General features: G+C 40.7%; 1 long non-coding RNA gene across 1 annotated transcript in view; it reads right to left on the bottom strand.

The window, feature by feature from the left end:
* Positions 1 to 3,783: 3,783 nt before the first annotated feature.
* The window catches only part of LOC309831965, a 54,403-nt gene continuing 46,034 nt past the window's right edge, over positions 3,784 to 12,152 (bottom strand). The window contains exons 3-4 of the long non-coding RNA XR_014297649.1: positions 7,893 to 8,101; positions 3,784 to 4,665 (exon numbers count right to left, since the gene is read on the bottom strand). This is a non-coding gene — a long non-coding RNA (uncharacterized lncRNA). The remainder of the gene's footprint in view (positions 4,666 to 7,892; positions 8,102 to 12,152) is intronic.

Here is a 12,152-nt window from a genome sequence, read left to right as displayed (position 1 = left end):
TGGCACGGTGGTCAAAAGCTGCATTCTTCCAGGGAGAGGAGAAATGTGAGAAGGTGAGTTAGGGACCCGACCAATTTTCAGCATCCTGTGTTACCCGGGATAGGGGTCAAGGGTTCCCTGAGTTTAGAGATTAATAGATTCTATCTTCCAATCTGTTGTTATAACAAAGTTCAGTTACTCAGAAACTTGCAGAGAGCTGCTGTTTCCCTGAACTTTAAATCGTCCCTCACAAATGGGGTCTGGGGTGGCAGATTCTCGGGTCTGAAATGCACACAAAACGTGGAGATTTTATAAAACGCTCCTGAGTCAGAAAGAAAAGTTGACTTTGCACTGTTACAAGGCCAAAAATAATACAGCAGGATAGTCCTATTTTCATTGCTCTCACTTTGTGACTAAAAGAAAACTTCCACTCTGGCTTCAAATTGATTTTCAAAGCAAGATGCTCATTCATAAGAGGCTCCTAGAACATGGACAATTCTAGACTAGGTTTGGGCAAAACAGCCAGCCTGAGGAGAATTGTGCAGTCGGGGCAGCAGCTAATGCTCCACGGCACCTAAACCCCATCCCCTGCTTCTGTATGGGCTCCTTCTTGCCTCCAACGAGATGCCCAGCATCAGCTCCTGCTCCTCTGGTAGAGTCTTGTCCCCCCAGACGATGCCCCGGCTGCCCCTCCACACATCACCTTATCTTTGACCCTAATAAGAAAAAATAATGGCTGCCTGAAGAATGAATTTAAGCTGTGGTGTCAGTGTGGAAAGGGTTTCATGCACTAGCCCTCCTAGGCAAAGGGGTATCACCAAGTCCAGGCACTAAACCATGCTGGGTAGTATGCTTAAGAGGGGGCGGGGGCATTCCAAAGTGAGTGGGCAGGGCTTTCCCACAGTCAAGTTTTTAAAATTCAAGATTCTAAACTAGGTCTTTGGATACTAGCCTATACTTATTCTTTGAAAAGACACGTGAAGCAGAAGTCTCTGATATCCCAGTGTGTGCATGAAAGTTCTGGTTCCATCCTGCTACCATTTCTAATGAAACTGTCACGTAAAAGCTAAACCAGAAAGGTCAGGGGTATGGTGGGGAATGGGGAGGTTTAAGCAGCAGTCAGTCACAGATCAGCAACCAACATCCAGTTATTTACTAAATGCCTACTATGTGCAAGGGGCTTATGCTTGGCACAGAGGTCAGTGATACATGCTCTTGCCCTCCAATTATTTAAAATCTAACTGGGGAGAGAGGCCGTCATGTGAAAAGAGATTACCCAAGGCAGCGTACAGTAGACGCTAAGCAAACGGACCAGCTGGTCCCTTTTCCCTGCTCCTCACTATGACTGGGGACTGAGCTCTCATTATGCAGTTTCAAGGTCAGATTTTCAAAGAAGCAGATGATTGGAGACTTTTCCTAATAAATAGAAGATGTGCTCACTCCTCCTCTCCACATACACCTTTTAGATTATAATATTCAGGCCCTATAAATCACCATGTAAATGAGATCTGAGTTAGGAGACAGAATTTAAGAAATGGGAAAGTATAAAAATGCATCACAGAGTGTGCATATTAAACCAGTAAATGACAGTGCAGCCCACAGGGCATACATCAGGCCTCTCTAGACAGCAGCTTAGACCTGTGCCTCAAGAAGCGCCAGACAATACTGTAGTTGCAAGGTGAGGAAGTGCTTTTTACACTGCAGCCTCCACATCTGGGGGAGCAGAAACCTAGCCGGTGCTGGGATCAGCTGCGAGAGAGCAAAGGGATTTCTGCACTCTGTTGGGTAGGGTCTGGGGAGTGTTCGAAGTTGAGTCTGTCAGCTAAATATACAAGTAACTGAGCGAGAGAGCAGAGAATGATAATGTGCTGGAATGGGCAGAGAGACTTTCTCCATGAATGAGTATCGGCATGGTCCAGTTTCCCCAGACAAAATCTGTGGCAGAAAACTGACCAAGCTGATCTGTGATGTGTCTTGACGTGTTTCGTACTTGAGTGAGTGGTAATCAGACAACCCTGAGTTTGAATCAAACCTGTTCGCTTACAAGCTCCGTGATCTTTGGCAAGTTACTTTACCTCTCAGAGTCTCAGCCATTGAAATGGGGACAACAGAACCAACTCCTAGGGAGGTTGTCGGGACAAGGTAAGACGGGTGATATAAAGCTTCTAGAATAGTGCCTGGCACAGAGTAAATGATAAATTTTCCTTCCTTTCTTGCCCTTTCCTTCTTGCTTTCCACCTCATAATTAATGATTACTTATGGGAACTTTGGATATTTTCTTATTTCTAAAAAGTCAAATAGCAAATCCTAACAACAAACTTTCATTTTAAAAATGAAGCCTTAGGAGAGGTCAGCATATGAGCTTTTAAGCTGAAAACTTCCGTCTAGTTTTTCAGAGAAACTAATCAGCACAGTTTGTTTTCTTAATAAGGCCTGCAAGAGGCCATAGCAGACTCGGAACAATCACAGCATCTGGAGACAGCCTTCTTCCTCTAGCATCTTGCTAAGGAGCAAAACTCCAGCAGCACTGGCTTGGACGATTAGAGTTATAACATATCAAACTTGGCAATGAGGTTTGACTTTAAAGGAAACTAACTTTAGAGATTCACAACGGGGCCTCAAAATTAGGATAATGGATTTGAAACTATTTTGAAAAGTAATTTGAAAGGCAGTATTGTGTTCATATTATACCTATTACTTAAAAGCAAGTTTTGAATTCAGGTTGGGAAAACTGCTATGCTCTCCCCTGGCTCTGCTTTTCCAAGAAATGAGGTATCACTGCCTTTTCCTCCCAGTCCACTGTGAACCGTCCAGCCAGGGAGAAAAGTGGGGGTGGGCCTAAGCAAACATTTAGATTGGAAGTTAATTACCATATTGATTAGTGTTTCTTAAACCTCTTCCTTTTTTCCCAAAAGGAAAAAGTTCTCTTGAGACCACCTTTTATGTTGACTTAAATAATTTTCATCATCTTGTTCCTTAAATACGTGCCAATGTATAATTAGGTATAAATGCTTTATACTTATAGCTCATTAAAAACTATAAGTACACAAAATGAAAAAGTTCTAGACGTCTGTTGCACACAGTGTGAATATACTCAATACTACCAAGCTGTACACTTAAAAATGGTTAAGACAGTAAGTTTTAGGTTATGTGTTTTCTTTACCACAATTAAAACAAACCATAAGAAGAAATCAAATTTAACAAGCTAGATAAAAACAAGATCACCAGATAAATTCAAATAAGAAACATTAATTTAGTGTAAAAGTGGTAAAGTTTTGCTGAAACTAAGTAGCCAATGTTGGATTTAATTACAATGTATACATGTAATTATAAAAGCATAATAAGATGCTTTTATGCATTTTATGTCTCAATTGTTGACCTAAATATTTGATTATGAGCATGATGGACAGTCCTTTGATTCGCAGTCATTATCATTACCATAATTATTCCTTCCATCAGGTTACTCATTTGAAACCATCAGTTGATTATTTTAATTGGTCCAACTCATCTAAAAATGGTTTTCTCCAAAATATAATATTGATAATTATTTTTTTAAAAAGCTCCTAACAAAAGTCCTTCATGGAGAATATTTGCAAGCTGATATGCCATATAAACACACACACACAAACACATCTGTCAATAATCTGAAAAAAGTGGCTGTTTTGCCTAGCTTCTTTTGAGTTCAGTATATGATACCAAGAGACCTGTAATGACTCAGTTTTCTCTCTACTTTCCTCTATTTGAACTATTGTAAAACTTCACTTATACCAGTGCCATGATTCATTTGGCCTTCACTTTGCATGAGTACATCATTTGTGTATCAAGTCAGCCAGCTCAGTTCTTTTTTCATCAGCCTGTGACAATTAAAGTAGCATGGTTATTTTTATGATGGAAAGTCAAAATTAATTTATTAAATAAAGACATAAATCTCATCAGTGAGCAGTTTTAGATTTATAGTTGGTAAGAAAACGCAATATAATTTTTACTGAACAGAAATCAAGATGGTTTTTGTATTTTGATGCCAGGAATGCCAATCTAAAACTACCACCAGTTTAAAAGTTAAATATTGACACATTACTAATCACACGGTACCAACCCAATTTTAAACACAAAGCACCAACACTAAAAGTATGTGGTTATAAAACGAACATCCCAGATATGCTTATATTTTATAATGTAAGTTTTTTTTCGATCATCATTGAAATGAAAACACATTATTACTGATGGATCATCAATAATACATACACAGACCTCTAGTTTGAGGAAAAACTGATACTATATACATAGATAATAGAAATCTTTAAAGAATTAGAACACCGCAAAAGTGGAGTGAGGAGGGCATCCCACGAGTGGGATAGCTGGTGCCAGTGCCCAGGCAGCTCAAGAGAGCCACCCCTGCAGAGGGTCAGCTTAGCTCAGTGTCAGAGCCAAAGCAGGCTGAGAGGATGGCTCAGCGCAGGGTGGCCCAGGTGGGCTGAGGATTGAGGGTGGGAGGGGCAGCCCGGCAGGAGGTTTCAGAGCCCACGTGGGGTGAGGGGAGTGTTCTTGCAAAGGCATAGCCTAGTGCGAGATGTTGGCGTCGAGGCAGGGTGAAGAGGATATTTCAGAGCCCAGATGGGGTGAGAGGCGTATCTGTGTAGGAAGGTGGTCCAGCACAGGTTGTTATAGCCAAAACAGGTATGTTACCTAATAAGATAGAATAAGAACACAGCATCACTTCTGTGGTATTCCTGACAAAGACATATGCATAACTTAATCATGAGAAAACATCATATGAGGGACATTCTGCAAAATGACTGGCCCATATTCTTTCAAAGTGTCAAGGATATTAAAGTCTAGGAAAGGTGGAGGAACTATTTCAGATTGAAGGAGACTGGAGAGACATGGGGAATAATTACATGGTGTGGTTTGGAACTGGAATCCTTTTGTTATAAGGTATGTATGGAGAAATCTGACTGGAGTCTGAGGATTAGACCCCAGTGTACCAATGTTAATTTCTCAATTTTGCTGTTTGCACTGGAGTTGTAGGGGAATGTCTCTGTTTGAGTTGTAGAATGTGAGCTATGATATTCAGGAGTAATGGAGGAATTGGATTGACAACTTCCTTTCAAATATTTCAAGGGAGAAAAGATCTTTGTACTTTGCTTGCAATTTTTCTGAAAATTTGAGATCGTCTCAGAATTTTAAATTTAATGAGATTGAGGAATGTTGTTTCTTTCTTTAAAAAAAGAGGACAAAAAATTCATGTATAAAGTCTGACCAACTATATAGAAATGTCTTGCAAAGTGGTAAGAGTTCCCATATTAAGCACTTATAATGGGTCAGTCAGATGTTAAACTAAACAGTTTGTGTATCTTATCTTATTTAAATTTCACACCAATCTTACAAAGTGGGTACTACTAGTATCATTTTACAGATGAAGAATCTGATGCTCAGAGAGGCTGAGTAACTTGCCCAGGCTCTTAACAAACCTACTGTACTGCTCAAGAAAAAAAAGATTGGAAAAAAATTTCCAAAAAGATTGGAGATTTTTTTTTTTTTTTTTTTTTTTGGTGGTACGCGGGCCTCTCCCGTTGCGGAGCACAGGCTCCGGACGCGCAGGCTCAGCGACCATGGCTCATGGGCCCAGCCACTCCGCGGCATGTAGGATCCTCCTGGATCGAGGCATGAACCCGTGTCCCCTGCATCGTCAGGCGGACTCTCAACCACTGCGCCACCAGGGAAGCCCAATTGGAGAATATTAATAGCAGTAGTCTCAGGGCAGTGGGACTACAAATAACTTTTGGTTTTTCCTTTTGTAGTTTTCAATATTTTCCAAAATATCTACAATGGCATGTTACTTTTGTAATTAGGAAAAAAGAGAAAGTTGTCATTTACAAAATAATCATTGTGGAGCGATGTTGTAAAAATATGTTGATTATTCAAAACCATACTGAACAACCCAAACTATTACTAGTGATACTATCTCTTAGTAGTGATATTATTGATGACTTTCATTTTTAATTTTTTGCTTCTCTGTAATTTACTGTTTCTATAATTAATTTATTCATTCAACAAATACTTACTGAGCATCTACTATGATTTATTTTTATAAGAAGAAATAATTTTTAAAGAAAAAAATGTACTGTATAAGTCCAGAGTTGTAAATTTTATTCAAAAGAGCAAGGAGGAACAATATGTGTGCTTGGAAAAAGACAGGGCACCAAAATGTTACTAGCAGTTATGTTTCAGTGGTGAGTTAGTGGAAAGTTTATCTTTTCTTAATACTTTTCTATGCTCTCCCAGTTTTCAACAATATGTATTACTTCCACATTCTATTCATGGCTGTGTCTCCAGTGCTTAGAAGAGGAAGTGGCACATGGTAGGAGTTCAAGAAGATGTTTTGAATGAACGAATGCTTTTGATTACAAATACCAAAAATATACAGTTTTTAAAAACAGCAATAAGGAGTTCCCCAGTGGCCTGGTGGTTAGGATTCTGGGCTTTCAGTGCAGTGGGCCGGGTCCAATCCCTGATCGGGGAACTGAGATCCCGCAAGCTGTGCAGTGCGGCCAAGGAAAAAACAAAACAAAACAAAAAACAGCAATGACCTTTATTTATTCATTCCATTACGGTAGTTGGCAAACTGTGCATTCAACCTGTGCTTTCCTAAGCTGGAGAAGACATAAGAGAAGGCCCAGGTGTAGTAGGGCGCTCTAGTGGCCATTTAATGGGTGGTGGTGAATGGGGAGAACCATGTGATGGGAAGACAGGGTGAGCAGAAAGAGGGGAAACTATTCAGAAGAACACCATAATGTTATTTTATTGTATTTATTAAGATTTCTATTCAACCTACTTTTAGGAGAATTGATGACACACCACTATACCAGCGTATACTGAGGACAGATCTTGTGTTGTATAGCTAAGTTTCTTGGTAGTGGTACCTGAGGTTCACAGAGGAGTGGGATGAGGTTGGGATGACTCAGTCAGAAGCTCCTGTTTTGCTTGTAATTATGAAGCTCATTTTTCTGGTTTTATAAAGTAACATGGATCAAAACCCTAAGAGGGACTGGATATTAGACCAGTGTGGGAGAGATGTCCCTTAGATGGTCCATGAATCAAGCTGACCACCCAGCATCCATCTCTCCACTTGGCTCTTCAACTCTCAACTCATTTTGGAGGGAGGTTATGTGCTATGTGATTTTGCCAAATTTGAAGATTCTCAAAAGTCACATGAAGTAGTCCTTATGTGTATCCAGGGATTACTAAAAGAAACAAACCTTGCTGGTCATCCTTGAATCCTTTCTTTCTCTTACAGCAATACATGGGCAAATTCTGTTTGTTCTACCTTCAAACTCTCTCCAGAGTCTGACTACTACCCAGTCTCTTATCTTACTTGGATTATTGCAAGAGCCTCTCAACTATTCCCTGCTTCAGCCCTTGGCCCCCTGGTATATTTTCCTCACAGCAGCTACAGGATTCTTTTAAAACCTAACTCAGATCATGTCTTCACCCAAACATCTGCAATGGCCATAGCCCTTATAATAAGGTGCCCACTTGGGTCCCACAACTCTCTCTTATGTCTCTGACCTACTTTTCTACAGCTCTCCCCTTGCTCGCTCCCCTCTAGCCATCTTGACTTCCTTGCTGTTCCTCAAACATGCCAGGCAAACTATGCCCTTGCTGTATCCTCTGCAGGATGCTGTCCCCACCCCATCCAAACGGCCCTCTCTCTCTTCCTTGGGATCTCTCCTCAAATGTCACCATATCAGAGAGATCTTTCCTGACCATCTCTGTAAGTGGAAACCAGCTCCCCAGACACCATCTCCTTTACCTTGCTTTTTTTCTTCATAGCAATCATCATCATTGGGACAGTTCTGCCCACCAAGTATGTCTGATTTTCCTAAACATATGATATGATTGCACTTCCTCACCTTTTGAAGTTGGGTGCAGCCACCTGACTGACTTTGTCCAGTGCCACGTGAGGAGAAGGGTCGTGTGTCCCTTTCGGGCATAAGCCAGTGCGCAGTTCACCACTCTATCTTCTCCCTCTCCCACAGAGACTGGCCATGCTCCAGATGGGGATTCTCCGGGCAGCCTGGGTCCCAGAGTGAAGCTGCACAGAGCTGAGCCCCCAGCTGACCTGCAATGAACACCCAGTGTAAGTCAGAGATAAACCTGGTTGTTTTAATCCACTGAGATTGGGTTGTTATTACCACAGAGTAACTAGCCTATCCTGACTGACACACTCTGCCATATTCCATACTTGTTTGCTGTCTCCCCCTCCCCCTGTCTAGAATGTAATCTTTTTGATGGTAGGACTCTATTCACTGTTATATCTCCAATGCCTGGAACAGTGTCTGGCACGTGGCAGGTGTTCAATAAATAGCTGTTGGCTGACTGACTGAATGATAGATTGATCACCCCAGCTGAAACAGGAAGATTTAACAATGGCAGGTGTTACTGTTCCTGGATGCATCTACAAAAGCATTCCTTCGATCTTATCTGAATGGGAACAAAATGGTTCCAGATTCAAGATTAGAAGTGCAGCCGCTCATCTCACCAGACACAGTCTGAAAGCACAAATCACCTATGGGTACATAACCTAGCGAGCTGTGAAAGCACATAACGTAGTTAAAGTTACAACACAAATGGAGATGTGGCATACTGCTGAGGGGACTCAGTGACAACCGTAAATAAAAAGCATTGGCAACATTTGTGTCGATGCTGACTGCTGATGTGGTTTCCTTTCCCCTGTGTGGACATTAGCATTTGTAATGAACTGAGCTTCAGAGGCCTGGGATTTTATCTGCCGTTATCACAAATTGGTGTAGGAGCCCCTCTCAGGACTTTTGCAAAAGCCATGTGTGCTTTTCTGAGCCGCTTTCTTTTCATGGGCTTCCTCCTGGTATGCCTGAATTTGGATGGGGATAATGCATTTCCTGTATCATGTGGCACCGTACAAGGAAACGCATTGTATCCCCTAGGAGGAAGAGTACATCTGTAAGTAGTTTTTAAGAGTGTACTGAGGATCTTGTTAGGGTGGCTTATTCTCCCAGTTCCATTTGGTTGATGAAGTGGATCACGTGACAAATGTGCATAATAAACTGCTTCAGTTGCTGCCAGTGGGAAGCTCAACCTATAAAATGCGGAATCTCACGGACTCATTGAGGGCCGAGCAGGCTGATCACTGAAGAGAGAAGTCTGCCTCATTGTGAACTGTCATTTCTCACTGCCTCATACAATGCACCAGTGTTACTAGGCTTTGCTTTTACTTCCTCCCAAAGTAACTGCCTTTCCACTTTATTCCTAATTCAAACTGGAAAGGCAGTTGTTTCTGTATATGATTCCCCAGAGAGCAAACATTATTAAGATATGCAAGTAACCATCCATTAAATATACCTGCGAGGAGTTTTTATGTTTTGTCATTTAAAAAGGAAACGTATGTACATCAGAAAGTAGGATTGTGGGAGCTTTTTTTTTTTTTTTTTGCCTCTTTCATTCTCTTTTCCCCTCATCCTTTTCTTTATTTTCTTTCTCTGTTCCATTAGCTTATTTTTTCTCTTTATATTCATTGGTAATTCCCTAATGACTACAGTCATAAGGGATGTAACTTGTCTCCCATTTCCATGGGTGGTACAGACAGTGACATCCAAGCCAAAAACCACAGGTGACCAACCTATTCCAGGAGTGATCTAACTTGCAGCTCATTCTAGATGCTCCTGGGTCACTAAGGAACAATGACTGGAGAAATAAAAAGCAATAATGCAAATTTTAGCCCTAGATATGATCATAGGGAAAATGAGGAAAAAGGAGGTAAGTCAATTTGATTCACTTCTACCACGGAGCATCCACATGTGCTCAGCACCAGACTAGGCACTATGGGGAGCCAAAGAGAAAGCACATGGCCCTTGAAAGTCAGTGAATAAAATATGGTGTACGCTGACATATCCAAATGCCATAATAGCACAGGCAATAGGGCCTTAAGGTGGTGCCAGGGGGAAGATCTCAGTGAGAACTTAAATGGTCAGGCACAGATTTGGGCTGGAGGCAGGAACTGAGCTAGACCTTGAAGGACAAGTAGATTTTGAATGCTGTCAAAAGAGCAAAATAGTCTATTAAAGAGGTCAAGAGTGCATGACATCTTGATCAAGTTCAGCTGTTTGGGACACCTCACAGCCCCTATTTCCCAACTAATCACATGTCAGCTGCACAGGTTATATAAGAACATTAAATATATATATATATTTTTTTTTCATCAGATGTTAGTATAAGGCAATTAACCACAACATGAAGTACTGAGATGTCACATCTGTAAGCTTTAAATCGATTGTGAAGACAGCAGAGTTGTTTTTCTTGTCTACCAGTGAGTGTCATGGATTAAAAGTGCTGCTGAATTTAAGGAAATTACATTTAAAAAATGTAATCTGGGAAATGAGAGCTTAATCTTCTAGCAGCAAAACAGCTTATGAAACTTCTTTTGGAGACTTTTCAAAATGTGAGATTTGGCTTTAGTGAGTTTAGGGAATTTTCCTTTGGCGACAGAAAGCTGGCACTGGGACACTATAGAAAGCCCCCGGCACCTTAGCTACCTCCTTCTGACTCTGATTTCTGGCAAAAGCCAGAAAATCCCTGGCTCTTTTCTGCAGAGGAATGGCAGGACTTGACAGCAACTGTTGAGTTCACACAGAGATGGGGAGTGCCTTGTTCCCAGGGTCAGCTGGGGTGGGGCTGAGAAGCAGCCCAAGGCCAAGAGCTTGACTTCCTGACCCTTGCAGAAAAGTGCAGTGCTCTTTAATTTATTCCTGATCGGAATACTTTGCTGTGGTTTTCCTTTTAGAAAAGGAAAGACATGCCCTTTTAACCATTTCCTCTCAAAAGACCTTTGTTAGATTTGATTTAGTTGTTTCAATACCAAAATAGCTACCACATAGAAAGTATTACTAAAAATGTCTCCTATTCCTGTTTCACATAACTCAGTAATATGTTTCTGAGGTCTTGCGCCTGGGACTATTAGTCCTTTTGGTTGTGAGGGACTGGAAGGAAAAATTAAATAGAGTTTATGAAAAATAGAAAGAAACCCTTTTGGACCATCTCCTTTACTCTGAACGCTATGAAACCTTGAACGTAGGGGTACACACACATGGTTTGCCCGTGTGCAAGCATACACACACATACTCTGACACATCACCTATTTTACTAAAAAATATTATGATAGAAAACTTCATTATTTTTGTTTGTCCTGGTTGTAGTCCTTCAATGATGGGCACCTGAGAGGCAAATGTTTGCAGGTAGCTGAAGGTACAGCTATGTGTTCTGCCCGAAACCTAAAATTAGATTGAGTTGACAATTCTATCTGGAAAGATTTTTCCCTCAGTGTTTTCATTCCCAAACTCTGCTACCTCCCACTTCCTGCAGAGACTGGAGTCATCGTAGATAGTACTCAAAAGTAATAACTCCTGAGAGACTCTCTCTGCAAAATCAGCATGCAAAAGGCTGTTGGCCGCAGAAACCAAGGACTCTTGGCTATAGCAGTAAAATGTTAAAGCCACGCAATAGTAAAAGGAATCTGGGTTTCCTGTATTTTAAGTTGTCTATTGTTTCATGCTTCGCTTTAGTGAAATCCAGAGAAATGAATTAAAGAGTTCGCTTTCAGAGTCTTTATAAATGTAAGGTATTTTTGTTGTTATTCCTTGAAAGATGATGAAAATTAGGTGCTGAAATTTAGAGGCCTTCTGAAAATGACTTGGAATAATTATATTTGTTAAACTGGGCAGCCCTGATATCATATGCTACGTAAGTCAACGTTCATTATTCTTTAATGATTCTTTGCAATTCTTTTTTCTAGAACTTTGCAAGCTTGACTTGTGTTCACCTTGCTGTGGAATGTTTTAAAGGGCATTTTATCTAATAGCAGAGGAAAATGATAAATTATAGATGTCAAATCTTATAGTAGTGATTTAGGTAGCTAGGGTAAGATTGTAAGCAATAAAATAAAAAATTTCCCAATCAACCTCTATATTAGAAGCAAAAAAGAAATTGCTGTCTGCATAATTAAAGCGAGACATGTCAAGATGCTTGTTAATATGCTAATATGAGGGCTTTTTTTTTTTTTTTTTTGGCTGCCTGGGTCTTCACAGCTGCTCGAGGGCTTTTCTTTAGTTGTGGCGAGCAGGGGCTACTCTTTGTTGCAG

This window comes from Grampus griseus (assembly GCF_964374135.1).
Source record: "Grampus griseus genome assembly, chromosome: 13".
In the NCBI taxonomy this organism is placed as follows: Eukaryota; Metazoa; Chordata; class Mammalia; order Artiodactyla; family Delphinidae; genus Grampus; species Grampus griseus.
The sequence above is the reverse complement of the archived record's forward strand: the minus strand, read 5'-3'. Positions and strand labels throughout refer to the sequence as shown.